At 40.5% G+C, this 21,527-nt stretch overlaps 1 protein-coding gene across 8 annotated transcripts in view; it reads right to left on the bottom strand.

The window, feature by feature from the left end:
* The window catches only part of LOC134541133 (disco-interacting protein 2), a 473,542-nt gene that overhangs the window by 126,618 nt on the left and 325,397 nt on the right, over positions 1–21,527 (bottom strand). The gene's annotated exons all lie outside the window — the stretch shown is intronic.

Raw genomic sequence — 21,527 nt, 5'->3', positions numbered from 1 at the left:
CTTGTTATTGCTTCATTTGCATCCCACCTTCTCACCCACACGAGTCCAGGCTACGCCCGTGAGCCCACATCACTTCTCAGCGCACTGGTTCTGTGGACCTCGCTCCAAGGCTATTGGTACAGAACCTGAAAAATTCGCGGATTCATTTCGTGACAGTCTAGAATCCAAAAACGTTTGCCTTTTTACTGCATCAGTGATTGGGCCACAGTTTATCTGAATGATACTCGGCCAATTCAAAACCCTAAACAAAAGAAGTATAGAATCACTAGCGTCCCATTTAAAGGTGTCACGAGTCAGTAGCCAATGAGCAGATGTAATTTTCCCGAGTGCATAGAGGATCATGGAGTATATCCTACAGGTCATTGAAATCGCGAATTTTTCCGGTCTCGAGCTATTGGGCATCGCCGGGAACACGTGATGAGAACGGGCAGGCATATTTCGTGAATAAACCTGAACGCATATTAGACTGCAACAAAGGTATACCCGCACCAGAGGGTTTCTCCCTTCTGATTGACGGCCGTCTGCGAGATAAGTGTCGTCGCCTCGTTTCACTGAGCCACTCAGGACGCGTTTGCTTCCACACTGAATCAACTGTGATTGGTGTTCTAACAATCGACGTGGACCTTAAAGAAATTCACCCAATCACGAAACACAGACGATGTAACAGTGTTTTAACTTATAGCTAATCCCGGAATATTTTCGCGAAATATGCATGGCCCTAGTGATGAGTAATCAAGGAGCAAGACATTTTAGGACGGTGATTGGGGGGGGGGGGGGGGACATGCTGTACCTGCGGCAAAGGTCGCCGTATGGGGTGGGCGCGGCTACTTAAAGATTTTATTTTTAATGGCCGAATTAATTTTTTTGCAGGGTGCTTCTGCGTAACATATTAAATGTTATTGATCTCCCACAACGTTTACAGGTTAATATTAATATTCAAAACCTAGCCGCGTGTCCATTCACAATGTGTGAAAACATTATACCAAAAAAATAAATCGAAACACGTTTATTTCGGGGCTATATATTTACTGCGCCGTGGTGACTACTTTAGGAATTAGTAGATTCTGACATCAGACGTCGCAATTACAGACAGGGTAGTTTTCCGTGCGAGACAATTCTGACGTCACCCACATTAGGATAAAGACACGGACCACCCACTGGAAGCGAGACGGAGGGCATATTGCTAGACAATCGCATTCGCAAGATTCATGCGTATATTTTGTGAACGTGAATATCAGAACAAAAATTTTTGTTGTCTGTAAAGTCGGTTTACGGACGATAGTTTAACGTGACAACGTCATAACAAAACATTGATGAAATGATTGCATACTTTATGAATAAAATTGAATAATTTTTATTTTAATAATAAAAGAATAAATACTAGAAATTATACTAGTAATCAGATTTTTAAAATGCAAGAATAATAAACCTTTATTGCCGAAATTGTTGTTGTAATAAGCAATGAAATCCACATTAACTATTCACTTCACTTTATAAACAGTCGAGTGGAAGAGAGATAGATGCGGCGCAAGCGTACAATGAGCGTAACGGGACACAGCGTAACGGAACAATGTGCGTAACGGTATACTTTTTCGTGCGTGCAGCCGGCGTTCATCGATTTATTAGACGTTGTCACGTCAAAAAGTATTTTACACTAAGGTAACCTTGCAATCGTATCTTTTATCAGCATTAAATTTAACATTTAGGTAATAGGAAATCAACCAAAAACATGATCTTCTCTGAAATTTTTATCAGTTTCAACGTGTATCGGCTTATTTCGGATAAGTTCGTCAATTCTCGGTATCAGACGCGAACGGTGATAAATGTGTGGGTGGCTTGACCCAAGTAGTTCTGATTTTTCCTTAGTCAAGCCCAAATCTCTCACTGAATCATTTAACTCAGTTGTGTAAACAATTGTGGTGTTAAATTTTAAATATTAAAATGTGACAAATTGTTGGGTAGTACGACTGTTTTATTATTATTTTCGGTATCAGCACAACAAATAGCACACGAATTAAATAAAATTATTTTTAAACCACCCCCCCCCCCCCCCCCCCCGGTTGGCCTGTGCAATTGAAGTAAAAATAAGAACGGTAACCCATTTTGGTTAAAAGGAAGTTAGCGCTCATTTGCTATGATGGGTTGGTAACATCCTTGTTTAACAATATTAGCTTAATGATGGGGAATTTTTTAAGATTCTTCCTAGCCTTTATAAAGCTACAGTTTGCGTTGCTAAGCAACTGCTAGCCAGTGTGTCAGTACCTTTGAGAGCCCCGCCTACCAGGACACAACACGGTATGCAGAGCGTCAAATAAAACTGTCCGTTAGGAATGTACTTTGAAGATAAACTTCTTTGCCGATTGGGGCTACAATTTTCGAGCGTTGCGAGAATTCAGATCACACAAGGGAAATATTTTGGTACGTGGTGGGTGAACAAGGATATGGAGACGGCAGGGGAGATGCAGAAATGACGCGGCAAACTTGCACACTTGATTACTTGCGCACTAGCAAACTTGCGCAACAGCTTAATTTAGCGCTCGCATACTTGCATACATTTTTTTTTATCTGCGACCTCAGCCAAAGAGAGTTGTGTTTCCTATACCTAATTATATAATAACTAAGACATTTCACTTCTGCCATGCGTGGACTCCACACACACATTTTTTTTTTCATTTTTTTTGAGGTGACAACATCTAATAAATCGATGAACGCCGGCTGCACGCGCGAAAAAGTGTCCCGTTACGCTGTGCCCCGTTAAGCTCATTGTACGCTTGCGCCGCATCTATCTCTCTTCCACTCGACTGTTTATCAAGTGAAGTGAAAAGTTAATGTGGTTTTCATTGCTTATTACAACAACAATTTCGGCACTAAAGGTTAACTATTCTTGCATTTTAAAAATATGATTACTAGTATAATTTCAAGTATTCTGTTATTATTAAAATAAAAATGATTCAATTTTATTCATAAAGTATGCAATCATTTCATCAATGTTTTGTTATGACGTCACGTTAAACTATCGTTCGTAAACCGACTTTACAGACAACCAAGTTTAAAAAAAAAGCGTGAAAATGGCTAAAACGCATCTTTTCATGATAATTTTTAGTCGTGAAACACCCGGTAGAGATTCTTGAAAGCACTCGACGGTCATGTAATACAATTTTATATCAATTTACACAGAGACTGAAAAAAAAAAATCCGCGGGTCCAATGACCTGCAGTATTCTCTGTACACACGGGCAAAAGTCACGCTGCTGACTCGTGTGGGCGAATGAACTGGGCAACTTGTGGATTCAGTACGTCATCGATTGAGTGTCTCTTGATTGATCCGATAGTCCTCCAGTAAAAAAAAAAAGCAAAAAGTGAACAAATACCAGAACCAGCACAAATGTATGATTATTTGAATGTTTTAGCATATTACAAAAAAATAATCCGCGAATTTTATTTTTATGTCTCTATTCACACGCCATATCGTGTTATGGTCACGTCGGTCACCGCATCAAATAGCACAACTGCTGTATGCACTACGAGAAGCTACGGCCACACAGGGCGCTGTGCACGCTATGTTCGCTATGTTCGCTACGAGAGTAAAATACAGGAAGCCTTCTTTTCACAGACGAGAGAGCCAAACGCCCGATCGTGCATCTTTGGGTAATTTTTTTTTGGTTCATTGTAAATAAATATGGTGGTGTTGATAAAAGGAAAGACCATAAACAAGGCAACGGTATTTATTTGTACGCCGCCATATTTTTCGTTTGCCGTGTGTCCGTCAATGTTTATTTTGGACATCTCATGATAACCAATGGTCAATTAGGTTAGGTTAGCTACATTATTAATACTTTAAACATTGTGGACGGTTGATTTGGTTAGGATAGCTACTTTAAAGATACTGTGAAATCATGTAAACTGTTTCCTAGCCCTGGATAGCTACACATTAAAAAAAGTTATTTGCTAAGCAACCATAAAATGATTTTACAGTATTTTTAATGTAGCTATACTTACCTAATATAACCAACCATCCACAATGTTTAAAAGTTTTTATAATGTAGCTAACCTATCCTAATCGACCGCAAAATTTAATGCCACACCGGTTTACACTATGAGATAGAACGGCGTATGACGTATGAGTAAGCTACATCCCAAATAAATACACATGTTGTGGTACGGAAAAAAAAAACTAGCATGAGCTTCGGGGAACTTCGGGTGTGGCTTTCTCGTCTGTGAAATGAAGGCTTCCCGTAAAATACAGCCAGCTGTATCTCCACTGTCAGTGGCCACACCAAACCGTGCTTGCTATGTTCGCTACGTTGACGACGTCGCCAGGTGTTTAGTCCTCGGCTGTTTTTTTCTAAAACGTCGCTGACTTCGCGCATGCGCAGTTAAACAATAACGTCCTGTTTTAGCGCGGAATTGTGCTGTACTTCTGCGTCTGCTTTTCATGAAGGTTCAATTTCTCTCAGTATTGTGCTTTAAGCAGTCAAGTCGACGGTAAAGTTGATCGAAAGATCACCAAAATATCCACGTTTATGGAATAAATCAATGAAATAATATAGAAGGCAAAATATGCAGGACAACCCCTGGGGTTGGATCCAAGGGGATGCTATCAAAACATAGATGATTTTATCCTGAAATAATCCGTAGATTTGAACACTCCGTGGTTTGAACAGATAATAAAGCTCTCTTTGAAAACGACGTCCCCCGGTCGGTACTTACCAATATTACACTAGACACTAACACAGGACAGCTCCGAATTTTTTTTTTACGTGACAACGTCTAATAAATCGATGAACTCCGGCTGCACGCACGACAACGTGTCCCGTTACGCACATTGTTACGTTACGCGGTGTCCCGTTACACTCATTGTACGCATGCGCCGCATCTATCTCTCTTCCACTCGATTCTAACAACCATCGATTTGACTTTTTCGAGGCACATTAAACTTGAAACACTCCCATTCGTTTCCTACTTTTCCTATCATCGTCCTATCCTTAACAAATAACACAGATTGGAAGAAGTTAAATAGCAAACATGTAGAAAAGTTATAGTTAAAATAATCTCTTCGTTGAAGTAATAAACATATTTGAATTAATGAGTGCAAATAAAAGTAAATTTATCAATTAAATTGTAGATTTCATTTCACTCCTTCTTTGTATCCATACAAAATAGTGATAATTCAATAAAAATGATTCAATTTTATTCATAAAAGTATGCAATCATTTCATCAATGTTTTGTTATGACGTTGTCACGTTAAACTATCGTCCGTAAACCGACTTTACAGACAACCAATTTTTTTGTGTGTGAAGACCTGGCGTTGTTGCCACGTCAGTCCCGATAGACAGCAGACGGTACGCCCAATGTGAACCATGGAGGTATAATTCCATTACTTCTTACCTCCGTGGCATGAACAATTGAGCTGCTTAATACCACGGAGTAAGGAATCGCCAGGAGACGGTATGCCGCGACGTAGTTGAAAAAAAAAACACTTTTTCAACCTCATCCCCGCCATATTGTCCGCGCCCGAGTCACAGCGTAAAATGGTGCTCTACCACGTCTGACGATGGCAAGTTGAGTATAAATTAATATAACCAGTAGTTAAAAAAACGGTTACTTACATTAAAAAAGGGGGGATATTGAACAGCTTCTAAAATGTAAACACTACACTTCAGCCAATGTGTTGGGCGACTAACCAATATGGCTTTTACCCGCTTACCATGTAGTAATTCAATCGTGGCCGCCACCAACATTGTAACAACGAGAATAACTTTCTTGTGTCTTAGAAAAACCCTGTTAAAAATTGATACAAATTGAAGGATGGTGGGGGGGGGGGGGGGGGAGGGAGAAATAAAGCTCCAGTGCTTCAAATTTCTTAAAAAGAATTTTTGGTCTGACACCCAAAAATTAGTAGCTTTCACGGCCATGGTCTGAAGTAGTTGGCTTATGGGTTGTAGCCGCGTCCTTGGCGAATAAATCATCGACGTTTATTGCAGTCGCCATCATCAGGGAGCCAGTAGGTTAACTTGCTCCCTGATGATGGGCGACTGCAATGTCGACCGAAACTTAGGTGAATTATTCGCCAAGGACGCGGCTACAACCCATAAGTCAAGCTACTATACATGTATAATTTAAGATTTACGTTTTAAGACATTTCTGTGGTGACCCTTGCCGCTGGGTTATTCTCCACACTGCCGCCTGCGCTGCTGGTACGGAGGCTGTCCCGGTGTCTACAGGGTGTGTTTGCTCGTACTCACTGGACGGCGCGAGTCGTCGCCCGATGACCGCTTCGTCTTTCAGCCGACCCGCCGCATCAGCGCCGCGTCGACTGCCGCCGACTGTCTGTAAGAGCGACGCGACCACGGCGCGACCTCCAAGCTGACGTCACCACTGTGTCGGCGTACCAGGAGGGGAGAGGGGTCGAGGAGAGGGAGTGCGGACAATGCGCTTCCATTTCCGTCCGTCCGCTCACACACAGGAGAAAGACACACACAGAGACAGTGAGAGAGAGAGAGAGAGAGAGAGAGAGAGAGAGAGAGAGGGAGAGGAAAAGAACAATCACCGCCCCCCGCGACAATGGTTGCGCACCGAGCAAAAGTTTCACACCTAACAAACACATCCTTTACCCCCCTTACCACCAAAAACCTCCCAACCAGTGGCGGATCCAGGATTTTCGTTTGGAAGGGGCTTGACCCAGATGAGGGTAGGCTTTATCAAGGCAAACACTAAAAACAATAGTGGACCCAGATGCTTTTGGAGGGGGGGCGCTTGAGCCCCTTAGCCCCCCCCCCCCCTCTGGATCCGCTACTGCTCCCAACCGAAAAACTCTTTTGAGGAGAATTGAGGTGCTAGTCCGTGTAGTCGGTGCCTTTCCTGAAGTGAAGCCAAACCTGGATGACAATAACCAAATTGTAGCTGCATTAAGACTAAATGATGATACCAGTTTTGTTTCAAGGCTTTGTCCCACATTGTGCTTTTTTTTTTCACCCACCTTCTTTACTTTTTTTCCAAGGACTATTTCTTAAATTTGTTTCTTTTATTTTTTTTCCTGTCACACATATTTTAACACACACATGCATGCATACATAACACGTAACACACATACATATTGGTGTAAGAGGTCACGCAGGTGAGAATCCTCGCCAATTGGTCTGGGATTCCTTTGACGTAAGGAATGAAGATTATCAGGAAGATATTTTCTCTCTCTCTCTTTTTTTTTTTTTTTTTTTTTTTTGCTGTTGAGGTGACTTTATAGCTTTTCTAAGTTTCTTCAAGCAAATGGTTATCCAAACTGATAACTGAAAATCCGTAACACTTGGCAGCACTGTAGTCGGGTCGCAAATTCTCTTCACCAGATATGACCTAGACGTTATTTTTCGACCCCGTGAAATGTCACACGTGTGATCATAATATTATGAAAGCTTCGAACGCAATTAGATAATAGGATATTAGTTGTTTTTTTTTTCTTCGAAATTTAAGAAGACGTGAAATGCACGAGCGATATATCTCGGTAAAATAAAAGGGATGACGAGAAAATGAAATAACCAACTCTCCTTGCCCGGGTGTGAGAGCATTTCCACCCTTCCTCGCAAATCCCACCCCTAATCGAAAGTCCCACCCCCTCATTAGCCAGCTCGAGGAGGGCTGCAGCCGTCTGCACGTTCGACACGACGTAATTAATACCGACTCCGACCCGGGATTCGCGAGCCAACTCGGCTAAGTGCGTTCGCGAGGGTCGACGAATCTGGCTGAGCCAACGACAACCTCTCCGCCTCCCCCATTAGACACCCTGCTTCTCGTCAAAAGGCCCAGACACGGCGTGCGGGGGGCCCCTTATACACCAAGCCCACGCACGAACTTGGTCGAGCGGTCAAAAGGGGGAGCCAGGGATGGTGCAAAGAGAGGCAGAAGGGGGGGGGGGGGAGGGTGGGTGGGCGGGCGGGTGTGTCCTCCAATTAAAACAGGAACACTCGGATTCCTCGCAGCCCTGCCAGTTTTCGCACTTATTTCTCTCAGAAACGCCTTACTCCCGTAGCTGGTAGATTTGCTATCAGGCGGCACGCATGCGTACACGGATCCGTACGGTGGGTGATCAACGAGAGGAGGGGAACAGTAAGTGGTATATATATATTTGTCCGCGAGTTAAAGCAAAATTTGTCCACGCTAAATGAGTGCGTGGTGGACACAGATAAATGACACGCAATTACCGTTTGTATGTCTATGATTTTCTGTTTAAACATGGCGATCGGTCGAGTTAAAAAAAAAAAAAAAAAAAAACACACACTTCAATGTGCCAACTTCAATGGCGATCGGTCAAACGGTGTCGGAGTTTATCAATTTCCCACATACCAACATCCATATATATATATATTAAATACTTAGTATTTAATTATATTTTTTACTGTACATTTCATATTAGTTCAAAGTCTTAATCTTTTAAATAAAAAAGGCGTACAACTTCTAACGCGCATTTCTAAGTACACACACACACCTTATCTTTTGACGTGAATACGTCTTTAAGATTGCTTCCATAGTGGGAGGCAATTCAAAAAACGAATGACAACAAAATCGGGGGGGGGGGGGGGGGAGGGGGATACAGTTTGGTAATGCAGCTACATATCTATCATCTCCATCCAAAATTTAATCACACCACTGGATAGCTAAATTATCAATGAATTCGTTGCGCTTATTGAGGACTGTGATGCATCGCGCGCGGTGGAAGGGGAAGCGCCGCCATTTTGAGGACATTTTGCTGCGTTTAGAGATCTCCATTTAGTATAACTTTTGACTCGGAGAAGCTACGACGTTCGTTTGAGTTTTAATCTTCAGCTCTCGTCAAAATCTATCGATTGCATATATATGACACATTAGTGTAAAATAGTTACAGTGAATATATATGATGTTAAAACAAAAATACATATAATCAAAAATACATAATGTCGGCCTATACGCAACTTCTTAAGTGTTCAAACATAATTGTAACATACTTAAAATAGCGTATTATATATTTTGTATAGACAATATTAGATACCTGTTACGTACACGTATTCACGTGCAACAGACGGCCGTGCTCCATGACACAGCCACAACCCATTATTATTTTTAACTAGCTCGCAGCACGATGATACACAACTGGCAAATGGCGGCCGAACGTTGACTATAGTGGTTGCTCGTTCGGCTTCTCTGCCGGTCTCCTGTTTGTTCGGTCGAGCACGGCCGGAGCCTTCATGGTTCCAGCGGGCGGCCTTGAGCAACGAGTCCGAGCACCGGAGGACGGGGAGAGAAACAGAGAGATAAGAGAGAAGAGAGAAATAGAGAGAGATAAAGAGAGAGCAAGAGAGATAAAGAAAGAGAGAAGAAAAAGAGAGAAAGAAGTAGAGAGAGAGAAAGAGAGAAGAGAAATAGAGAAAGAGAGAGAAAAGAGAGAAGAGAAATAGAGAGAGATAAAGAGAGAGCAAGAGAGATAAAGAAAGAGAGAAGAAAAAGAGAGAAAGAAGTAGAGAGAGAGAAAGAGAGAAGAGAAATAGAGAAAGAGAGAGAAAAGAGAGAAGAGAAATAGAGAGAGATAAAGAGAGAGCAAGAGAGATAAAGAAAGAGAGAAGAAAAAGAGAGAAAGAAGTAGAGAGAGAGAAAGAGAGAAGAGAAATAGAGAAAGAGAGAGAAAAGAGAGAAGAGAGAAATAGAGAGAGATAAAGAGAGAGCAAGAGAGATAAAGAAAGAGAGAAGAAAAAGAGAGAAAGAAGTAGAGAGAGAGAAAGAGAGAAGAGAAATAGAGAAAGAGAGAGAAAAGAGAGAAGAGAGAAATAGAGAGAGATAAAGAGAGAGCAAGAGAGATAAAGAAAGAGAGAAGAAAAAGAGAGAAAGAAGTAGAGAGAGAGAAAGAGAGAAGAGAAATAGAGAAAGAGAGAGAAAAGAGAGAAGAGAGAAATAGAGAGAGATAAAGAGAGAGCAAGAGAGATAAAGAAAGAGAGAAGAAAAAGAGAGAAAGAAGTAGAGAGAGAGAAAGAGAGAAGAGAAATAGAGAAAGAGAGAGAAAAGAGAGAAGAGAAATAGAGAGAGATAAAGAGAGAGCAAGAGAGATAAAGAAAGAGAGAAGAAAAAGAGAGAAAGAAGTAGAGAGAGAGAAAGAGAGAAGAGAAATAGAGAAAGAGAGAGAAAAGAGAGAAGAGAAATAGAGAGAGATAAAGAGAGAGCAAGAGAGATAAAGAAAGAGAGAAGAAAAGAGAGAAAGAAGTAGAGAGAGAGAAAGAGAGAAGAGAAATAGAGAAAGAGAGAGAAAAGAGAGAAGAGAGAAATAGAGAGAGATAAAGAGAGAGCAAGAGAGATAAAGAAAGAGAGAAGAAAAAGAGAGAAAGAAGTAGAGAGAGAGAAAGAGAGAAGAGAAATAGAGAAAGAGAGAGAAAAGAGAGAAGAGAAATAGAGACAAAGGGTAGGAAGAGAGAGGAAGAGAGAGAAAGAGACCGAGAAAGAGACCGAGAAAGAAAGAAAGGAGAAGAGAAAGAGAGGGAAAGTGTGAGGAAGAGAGATAAGAGAGAGAGAGTGAGGCGCAAGGTGTGCCCGGCGCACGCCACGGGTCGCCGCCCCCCTCAGACGCTATACTTAGCCTCAGCAGCAGTTGTCGGCGACGCAGCGGCCGCTAAACATAGCCCGGGACAGCCTCCGGGCCGCGGCGGTCGCACGGAGAAGCCCGAGGATCCACGGAGGTGCACGAGGCGACAGGTGGCCCGCCGAGTCCCACCGAGACACTACAGCTTCTTGATTCCCGCGCAGCGCTTCCCAAAGAAACCACGCGATCTGGAAGCTGCTCGGGATATTCGAGCGGTGTTAGCTTACGCACGATAGTTTAACGTGACAACGTCATAACAAAACATTGATGAAATTATTGCATACTTTTATGAATAAAATTGAATCGTTTTTATTGAATTACCACTATTTTGTATGGATACAGAAGGAGTGAAATGAAATCTACAATTTAATTGATAAATTTACTTTTATTTGCACTCATTAATTGCAATATGTTTATTACTTTAACGAAGAGATTATTTTAACTATAACTTTTATACATGTTTGCTATTTAATTTCTTCCAATCTGTGTTATTCTGTTAAGGATAAGACGATGATAGGAAAAGTAGGAAACGAATGGGAGTGTTTCAAGTTTAATGTGCCTCGAAAAAGTCAAATCGATGGTTGATCCAATCGAGTGGAAGAGAGATAGATGCGGCGCAAGCGTACAATGAGCGTAACGGGACACTTTTTCGTGCGTGCAGCCGGCGTTCGTCGATTTATTAGACGTTGTCACGTCAAAAAAAAATTAAAATACGCCGAGGACGTACAAGTAGTTATCAATAATGTTCGCAGGCTTTCACGGCCATTGACTGAAGTAGCTTGGCTTCTGGGTTGTAGCCGCGTCTTTGGCGAATAATAATTCACCAAATTGAATTATTTGCCAAAGACGAGGCTACAACCCAGAAGCCAAGCTACTTCGTACAAGTAGTGGTTTCCGTAGTTTTATTTTTAAACTTCAATTTTTCAAAGAGTGAAAAATTACTAAAACGCGTGTTTTTAAAATAAGATTTAGAAATTTACAATTCTTGAAAACCCCCGAGGGAGTATTCATTTATCCACCAAGTAATTTAATTACATGTTCACCGCTCAAGTCCTATAGTTGCCCTAAGACTGCGCGCCAGTCCAGAGGAGACACCGCGCTAGAAGCACCAGCGAGCGTCGCGCATATCATCCCGCCTCGCCGACACACATACACTCCTGACGAGGCGGGCGTCTTTATGACCACGTCCGATGATATAATGATGTACTATGTAGGTACTTGACGTAAGGCATGTTGCATCCATCCTCAAGGGAGATGAACAGACGAATTCCAGGTATTTACATAGAGACAATTACAACAGAGCTTCAATCAGCCCTTGCGAGAGGCCATGATTGGATGATGAACTGGCTAATCATGATTCCGCAGAGTAGAAGCCCAGTCCATCCAGTTATATGCCATTGTTTTGACAGAATACTGCGCATTTAATTTAATTGAATGTTATGCTTACGAACAGCTTCCAGAAATCTTTGTAGGTTCATATTATGTTCGTCTTGATAACTTCCATACACAGGACATCGTCTACATTAAGCACATTGCAGCTTTGGATAACAATTCGGCAATTAAAAAAAAAAAAACCTACAAGGTTCTAAATTTGTAAATGAAATTAGCTATTATTTTTTTTAATTTTAAAAATAAAAGGTACTAAAACTAAAAACAAGCCAAAAGTTTCATGGATTCAAGAAGAATTTAAACTCCAAACACAATTTTTTTTTGCAACGTCTCCCATTCGCACATCCTTCGAACTATTCTTGCAATGGGAAATATTGATTTAAAACAGGTTTATGAACATACGCCATTGCTATTTTCACTGCATGTCTTAGAGAAACAAAGGGGGGGGGGGGAAGGGGAGGTAGGAACTTTAACTGCATAAAGCTGGGGGACAAGGCAGGGAACACATTCGCGCCTACGCCTGCTCGTAACTGTGGCCGCGACACGCACGGCTCGCCTGCCCGCCCGGTTGCCTACCTCACGATCGCCGGGGGGCTCCACGGACAGCGGCTGGACAAGGCTACGCCAGGTAACTTGACACGATAAATCACCGCTTTGTGCGGAGGCCGGGGCAGGAAAGTAATGGAGGAGGGAAACATAAAAAGCTCCGGAGGCCGAGAGGCAAAGGCGTAAAAAACGCCGACCAGATAAAAAAAAAATTCCTCTGGAAATATATTAAGAGAGCGATACGAAAAAAGGGGACAAACTGACGTATAACCGGAATAAATTTATTTATATAACAAAGACTTTACTCTTAGCATACTGGTAACTATTTAACATTTTTTTCGGAAGACTTTTAAAACTTAAATTTTATCAAAATATATTCTATTCAACACTATATTTTAATGTTTTAGGAACCCTCGTTAGCAAATTAGGCCATTAATAAATGTAAAAACTTCAAAATAACATGTGATAAATTATAGCAAGCCGTAAATGTCGCGGATTTATTCGAGGAGTATAATTCAAAAAACTCTTGCACCCAATTGGAAGGCAAGGGGGGGGGGGGGGGGGAAGGGAAGTTAAAGTTCATAGAAAACTCAAAGCTCATAAAGTATTAATAGCCTGCAGGACATTTCACGGGAGTAAACTGATAGATATCGTTAAATTAAAATCGGTATTTAAAATGGATACATAGGGGCATGTCATTTTATGTAAGGCCAAATGCACCTTCTAATATTTAAAAAAAAAAGTGCATAGCTCGTGTTATACATAAAAAAGTGTTTCTTTGCGAACGTCAAACCAACACTTCCTAAGTGGGGAAAAAAAAAACACAAAAACACACAGTATGGTCCCTAACTCAATGAAAAGCCGAGAACAGTCAATAGGCAAATAAATTACAGTTATGAGTATAAAAAATCTAAAAGTACCGTAGTTTTCGAGTTAAAGGCACGATTTCAAAAGTTTTTAAATTCTTACCCTTCACAAAAAAAAAAGGAAGCACATTAAAAAAAAGGAAGCCCGTTCAAAAAAAAGAAAAGAAACATTAAAAAAAGGAAGCACATTAAAAAAATAGGAAAAACATTTGGAAGCACATCTGACAAAAAGGAAGGACATTTAACTAAAAGGGCGTACATGTTGCACAAACATTCAAATCAGCGGGGATACGATCACAAGGGACCATTGGTCATCCCGCAGGCTCACGGCTCACGTAAATTAAATAAGTCACACTCCACACAAAAAGTTTTTTATTTTAACGTTACGAAATCTTAGGAAGGCAACCGCGGACAAGAACAAAACCACCAAACTGCAGATTTTCAGGGAATTTTCGGTCGAGGGAAGTTGGAAGGGAAGACGGTGAGGAAGTTAGGGGGGGGGGGGGAAGGAAAATAGCGAACGTGAAACAATACAGGCGAAAATGTTTCCACAAGTTTCAAGAAGCGAAATTCTAACGTCCTCCAGAGTCCGTCGAAGTTACCGGCCGGTTCGCAATTAGTGGTCCACAGATCGCGAGTCTAACCCAGAAGAGAGGAGGGGGGTAGGGGAGGGGAAAGATCACTATGAAACAATTGCGCAAGCTCATTAAAAGTTGCCGAGCACTCGGCGGTGACTGTAACACGGCTATTCAGATGTTTATGTTAGCTGCTCGACGAGCGGTGAGATGGTAACTCTTCGTCTGTCGAAACTTTGGACTTGTATAGCGTTGGTCCCAGATTTAAAAAAAGCGCGGGGAGAAAGTAACACGGCATTACAAAACTCCGCTTTGGAAACTGGAAATAAAAATTCATACCACAACTGAAAACGTGAAAAACTTTTTTTTTTTACAAAAAAAAATTATTTTTAAGAATTTTTAGTTTTGAACACTTTACCGTACTTAAAATTATTTTATAAGCTTTGTACTGCTATGTGATCTCCCGCTTGGATTGCAAAACACGGTTGATGGCGTGCGCTGTTGCCAGATCTATTACACGTTACGAATTTAAAGGGGATGTACTGCTTTGGAATAATGAGCGCACGATAAGCATTTCAAAAATAATTTTTTTTGAAATTTTATAATGTTTTCAGCCCATATGTATTGTCACGCCCATAAGTATGTCATAAATAGTATCTTTTAAAACTTAAAACAAGATACAATTCACACACATTCATTGATACGAAATCAAACGAAAATTGCAATGTTCACTTGATCAACAAACAATATCCAATTCCTTCCATTTCTCATACTTATTACATCTGGCAACAAAGCATGCAGAAAGGACAGCTCTTACAGCAGTCGGCGTGCTTGAGAGAGAGAGAGAGAGAGAGAGAGAGAGAGAGAGAGAGAGAGAGAGAGAGAGAGAGAGAGAGACAGAGGAGGGAGAAAGCGCCTATAATTTACTTCCACACTGCAGTATGAGAGTGGGACTATCTTTTTTTGCGCGCAGAATATAGTGCTTATTATTAATCAACTTTCGCTTTTACTCCGCAAGACCGAAATCAGCGTGTGTTATGGTTAATTCCAGTACATCCAAACACACATATACTCTAAACAGGTAGATAGATGTACACAATAATTAAAACGGGTTTGACAGAATTTAGAAAAGTAATTTATCATATGTCGACTGAGTATCTTTCAACATATGTCCACGCCCTTGTGTGTAGACGTCATAAATACAAAAAAAAATTGCTTAAATTTAACTGTTTTGAAAAATTAACTCGCTGATAGTTCCACAGGTCCTTAGAGAGGTCTGGCTATGACGTTCAAATGTATCACTCGGAGACATAGAATTTATGTTGCGTAGAACTGCCATATTAAAAAAACACATTAGTTCATAGAGGTGAAAAGTTATTAAATAACCAAATCTGAATTTAAAAAAAATTGCTTGAACAGTAATATCAATGCAGTCGGTGTTGTGCCTGGAGTAGTAAGTAAATTATTTCCTCTTCAATCGGATACCCTCTTTCACGGGATGGCATTAACATCGATATGTATGCAGCGGTCAAGTCTTATTGATTTAACATAATGTATTGGACATGAGCCATAATTTATGTTAATAAAAACTGGAGGAGGGGGCGACTTACGTGCCAGTCTGCAATTATGACAATACAGTCTGCAACATACCCTGCACACAAGCCACTACTGGTTTATACTCCCATGTCACAGAGAAGCCTCAAGTACGGAGAAAATTTACGAATGCCACAAACGCACAGGAAAAAAAAAAGCCAAAATCAAGTCTTTGTAAAAAAAAAAATAGTGCGTGGAGTCCCTCCGCGCGGAAGAAGTGAAACTTCACTGTTTACTTCGCTGCATAGCAAGAATACCACGCGCATGTGCTTGGGATCTACCGACTCACTCTCTTTCTCTCTCCTACTTTCTACCTTTGTGTATCTTTCTTTCTCTCTCCCTCTTGCGTTGGAATATTGGACGCTACTCGTTGCTAACGCTCGCACTGGCCTGTAACAGGTACACTACGCGCATGCGTTCGAGTGCCACGCATTCACTCTCGCTCTGTCTCTTTCTATTCCCCCTCCCCAGGAGCGTTGAACGTTTAACGCAACCTTGTTGGAAGTCGCATTAGAAGTTTCACTTTAAAAAAAAAGATAAATGCTATGACAGGACAGAGAATACGTGGAAGGGAGTTAAGACCGAAAAAAACATACACAGCACAGATGATCACAGCGAGACTGACAATGACGAGACAGTTGCGACAAGAACAGTAAAAAAAAAAAAATTACAGACAGTAAATGCGCACAGACGAACTCAGCGGTGAGACTGAACAGAGATTTTCTGGACCAAAACAACTGCGACGTTTCGGGAATTGAAACCCGCCCTCGCCACTAGACCAGACGGCAGGCGAATATGTTTAAACATTAAATGTTTTTACATCCGAGCTTTCATACGGCAAGAACCGTTCGAAGAACGTACCTGCAGGAGTATTGTTTTTTTTTCTCCCTGAGCAACCAGTCCTGGGAGAGAAGCAAAAAAAAAATTGGCTGTCTGTCAAGTCGGTTTACGGACGATAGTTTAAAGTGACAACGTCATAACAAAACATTTGATGAAATGATTGCATACTTTTATGAATATAATTGAATCATTTTTATTTTAATAATAAAAGAAAGAAATACTTGAAATTATACTAGTAATCAGATTTTTAAAATGCAAGAATAATTAACCTTTATTGCCGAAATTGTTGTTGTAATAAGCAATGAAAACCACATTAACTTTTCACTTCCCTTTATAAACAGTCGACGAAACAGTTCACGTGTAGATGACTTGTAATTAATTTTAAAAACTAGCGTTTAGCTATAAAAATTTAATATAATTATGAACAAGTTTTCATATAAATAAACTGTAATCAAATATCTATCATCAATTATATGAATCACCATAAAATTTTAATCAATTGTAACATAACGTACTGCACTCGCCGACTGCGTAACGGAACACAGCGTAACGGAAAAATGTGCGTAACGGGACACTTTTTTCGTGCGTGCAGCCGGAGTTCATAAATTTATTAGACGTTGTCACGCCAAAAAAAAAAAAAAAAAAAATACGCGTCTCCAAGGAGGTAAGGTCGACGCTCATGAAGGCGTAATAATGTCCTGTCTCCTGGGCTCGCTTTCAACGTTCAACCCCCCTCTTACCCTTCCCCCGGCCCAAATCATCCCCTTACTCGAGACACGCGGCGGCCACGTGCTAGAAATAAACGACGGGTCGCTGAGGGGGGAGTCTGAAGAAGAAGAGCATCCCTTTCAGGAAGGAAGCGCAGCGCAACTCCAGAGTAAGTAGAGTTGGAGAGGAGGGGTGAATAAGGGGTCGGGTCTAAGAGGGAGGGGGGAAAAGCGGAACAGTCGAGGGCAAAGCCGTTCAACGACGCGAACGCCCTGTGATTTATTTACGCGCGTCGCTCCGCACAACAAATGAGAAGACTTCTTGAAGACCCGAAGACCCCATCTTCACAATTACTTCCACCTCGCTCGCACGAGAGCACAAACTCACACTCACACAGCACACAACAACACAAACACACAACAACACAAACACACACGGGCTGTCTACAAATAACCGGTGAATCAATTTCAGGACTTCATTACCTTTGATTATAATTTTATAACAACCTTATCTTTTTGCTACAAGGATATTTAATATGTACTAAGTAAAATAACACACAACCTACTTAGTGAAACTCTAAAACTATGCATAGGAGTTCCTTGAGTAACGTACGTGAGCAACCGCGAGAAAAGGGGTGGTAAGGTTTGTATAAACAAAAAAAAATTTGAAATTAATATTGTAAAATTTTGATAATATACTCTTTAAAGGAATACATAAAAGTGTTTCGTTATTTTTTTGAAAATTCCATTCCTAAGGGGAGTTTTGGGGGCTATAAAGATCAGAATTCCCGTTTGTAGTCGAAAATTCCCATTACAAAAACACATATTGCATTGATGGCACTTCATTCGTCTCCGTTGAAATTTTGTATCTATCAGAGTGCGAAAATTATTTCGAAATGTTGTCACTTCACAAACAAATAAGAAAGTTATTTTTTGAGACGTGTATTAGCCATATTTTAAAATAACTTACTAAGTTAGCATAGTACAAACTTTAAAACTATGAATAGTCAAACTTGATTAAGATAATTTGTTGCACAAGTCGAATAGAATTTTTTTTTCTGTAAACGTATTATATGTTGTTCATTTAAATTTCGAATTTTTATCAAAAGTAGCTTTATTCCCGATTTCTTGACAAAAATTAGAATAGTGTAATATAAAAATTTGCAATCGAAGCATCTAATATGTATTTGGTTCAGGGTAGGTTTTAAAAAAACCTTTTGTAAAACAACTGCGTGTATCTAGAAATATGCATTTGTTTTTTACGTGACAACGTCTAAAAAATCGATGAAAGCCGGCTGCACGCACGAAAAAGTGTCCCGTTACGCACATTGTTCCGTTACGCTGTGTCCCGTTACTCTCATTGTACGCTTGCGCCGCCATCTATCTCTCTTCCACTCGACTGTTTATAAAGTGAAGTGAAAAGTTAATGGGGTTTTCATTGCTTATTACATTTTCGGCAATAAAGGTATTTTAAAAATCTGACTACTAGTATAATTTCAAGTATTTATTCTTTTATCATTAAAATGATTCAATTTTATTCATAAATTATGCAATCATTTCATCAATGTTTTGTTATGACGTCACGTTAAACTATCGTCCGTAAACCGACTTTACAGACCACCAATTTTTTTTTTTAAATTAAGAACAGTCATTAATTGGCCAATCAACTGGTCTTGGTATAACATTAAGTTCTGGGACATCATGTCTGATGTCACTGTGCTGCACAATTCGAATCTCTTGCGATGTCTTGACCCCGGAGCCAGTGCGCCGCGCGATTAGTCCACCCGCCTCACAGCGGTGTCATGAGGGAGAGGGAGTAGAGATCCAGGCGCTGACCCTGTACCTCTATTCACTGGCAGCTGACTTCTTGGAAGAAGGCATCTAGAAGCTTGTGACAAGATATGACCGATGCGTCAGCCGTTTTGGCGATGAAGTAGAAAAAAAAATTGGTTGTCTGTAAAGTCGGTTTACGGACGATAGTTTAATGTGACGTCATAACAAAACATTGATGAAATGATTGCATACTTTTATGAATAAAATTGAATCATTTAAATACCTGAAATTATACTAGTTATCAGATGTTTAAAGTGCAAGAATAATTAACCTTTATTGCCGAAATTGTTGTTGTAATAAGCAATGAAAACCACATTAACTTTTCACTTCACTTTATAAACAGTCGAGTAGAAGAGATATAGATGCGGCGCAAGCGTACAATGAGCGTAACGGGACACAGCGTAACGGAACAATGTGTGTAACGGGACACAGAGTAATGGAACAATGTGCGTAACGGGACACTTTTTCGTGCGTGCAGCCGGCGTTCATCGATTTATTAGAAGTTATCACGTCAAAAAATTAAACAAGACACCGCTGAACCTTTTTTGGTAATAAATTTATTAGGTTATGTAAATTTGTCTTTTTTTTTTTAATAGTCCATCGGAGGTTGGGAAGAAAAAAAAGAAAGCTGTCGTATTCGAAAATGTAATTTCACAAGCACCCTTCAGCGCGGGAAGAAGCGACGTGGCGACCTGGGAGGCCGCGCGGATCAAAAGCCTCGGTGGAGAGCCTCGTTAAACAAATTTCAAGGCACGAGTCGACAGGACGTCGACGCAAAGTCGATAATCGCGAAGGGGCCACTGGCCTTGAGAAGCCGTTGTTGTGTGCGAAAGAGAGCGTTGTATATGGACTGCAGATAGAAATAAGATTTCATGGTTTTACTTTTAGTTCAACTACTTTAAAAAAAAAAAAAAAAAAAAAAAAAAACAGAGGATTTCAAATGTTTTTAATTTTATAAAAGCTGTTTTGCAATACTTACGCCACCAATATAGGGGTAAAATTTATATGCTGCATTTTTACTTTGGTACAATATTTTGTCCGGAAATGACATTCCTCGAATTTCAAACATTGAAAGACATTGTAAGATTTTTTTTTATGATTTGAAATAAGTTTTGGTTAAAAGCTAATTAATTCCATGATATGACATGTGTTTAGGTGTTATATGGTGTTTTCGTTTGCAATTCGGTGTTAAGCGGTGTTTCGACATCCTTTTAGATGTTATTTCTGTTTTATCACTGTCCGCCATACAATCTTGTTCCACGCTTAAATTGCAGTCTGGAAGTAAATGAAGCATACTCTCTCTCTTTCTAACACATGCCCAGTGCCGAAATCTCTGTCCTTGTTTTTGCGCGGGCTTTTGCCAAATGTAAGTATATAATTAAAAATTTAATTTGTTGGATAATGTTTATTTTATCATAGCGTGAACATTAAAATTTCGTATGAATTCGTATCAATAAACGTGTGGGAACTGTTTTTTGTTTTTGATTTAAGTTAGAAAGAGATATTAATGAGCGTTATAGTAGTTATAGGCCTAAAACATTGTTAAGTTACTAAAATGGATTCTTAGAATGCTTCTCGTGCACTTAGAAATTCCAAAGCAGTACGTCCCCCTGAACTCCTCCGTAACTTGTAAGAGATCTGGCAACAGCGCGCGCCATAGGCGGTGGCACTGCAATCTTAAGCATGAGACGGTCTGAAATCAGAAACAAAAATTGTGTGGGAGGGGGGGGGGGGAAGGGGGAACTGTTTCACGTCAGACGGCTGATGCTCCATCAGTATCCTTCCCTTAATCTCTGGATACTGACCGCCGTCGCTGTTGACACGTGCTAACTGTGGTGGAACAAGGACAAGCTCTTAGCTCCAAAACTTTTTATCTGCTGTGCCCATGTCGGCGAAAAGTCAGGAAAAGTGGTTGATGAAGAGATGGGGGAAAGGGGAAGGGGGTATATCTTGGCTGCGTTCCAAACCTATCAGAGGCTTTCAGTGAGACAGGTATTGGACACGAGTCCTTCAACCTTTTTACTTTATAAAAAAAATCCTACAGTTTGTGTAAAATGACCTACAAACATGTATTGCGGAAGTGCCGTCAAGAGCGAAGAAACAAGCATTCCATTCAAAATAATATTTAACCACCAAAATTAAAAAAAAATATGTTTTATGATGAATTTTAATCATATATATATAGTTACACTCATCATCGACTTAATGAATCTGTAAGGCCATGGTAGCGATTGAAGCCATGACTACTAACTCCCCTATCTTAATCATAGATTGAAACTATGTTAAGGTGAACCCAGGCAAGCATGCACAGTCATGCGAGGTGAAAAATGTAGGAGTGGACGTGATGCATATGATGTTCCGGGTGAAGAGCTGGTCGGAGTAGAAGAGTCTACCACGCGGTGGTTGGGAACTTGGACGCCAGGGTCCGCTTTGATGTTCTGGAAAGGTCTGGGTCTTGATGACCAGTGATTAAGCGCCCCTGGTTGTGAGAAGCTGCACTCACCACCCAGCCAGCTTCCACATCGAGGATATTTTTCATGAAGGGTTTTTATACTATCCATTTATTTTTGTAACTCACCGCTAG

The sequence above is a fragment of the Bacillus rossius genome, chromosome 18 (assembly GCF_032445375.1).
Source record: "Bacillus rossius redtenbacheri isolate Brsri chromosome 18, Brsri_v3, whole genome shotgun sequence".
NCBI classification, from domain to species: domain Eukaryota; kingdom Metazoa; phylum Arthropoda; class Insecta; order Phasmatodea; family Bacillidae; genus Bacillus; species Bacillus rossius.
This window is presented reverse-complemented; position numbering and strand designations above follow the sequence as displayed.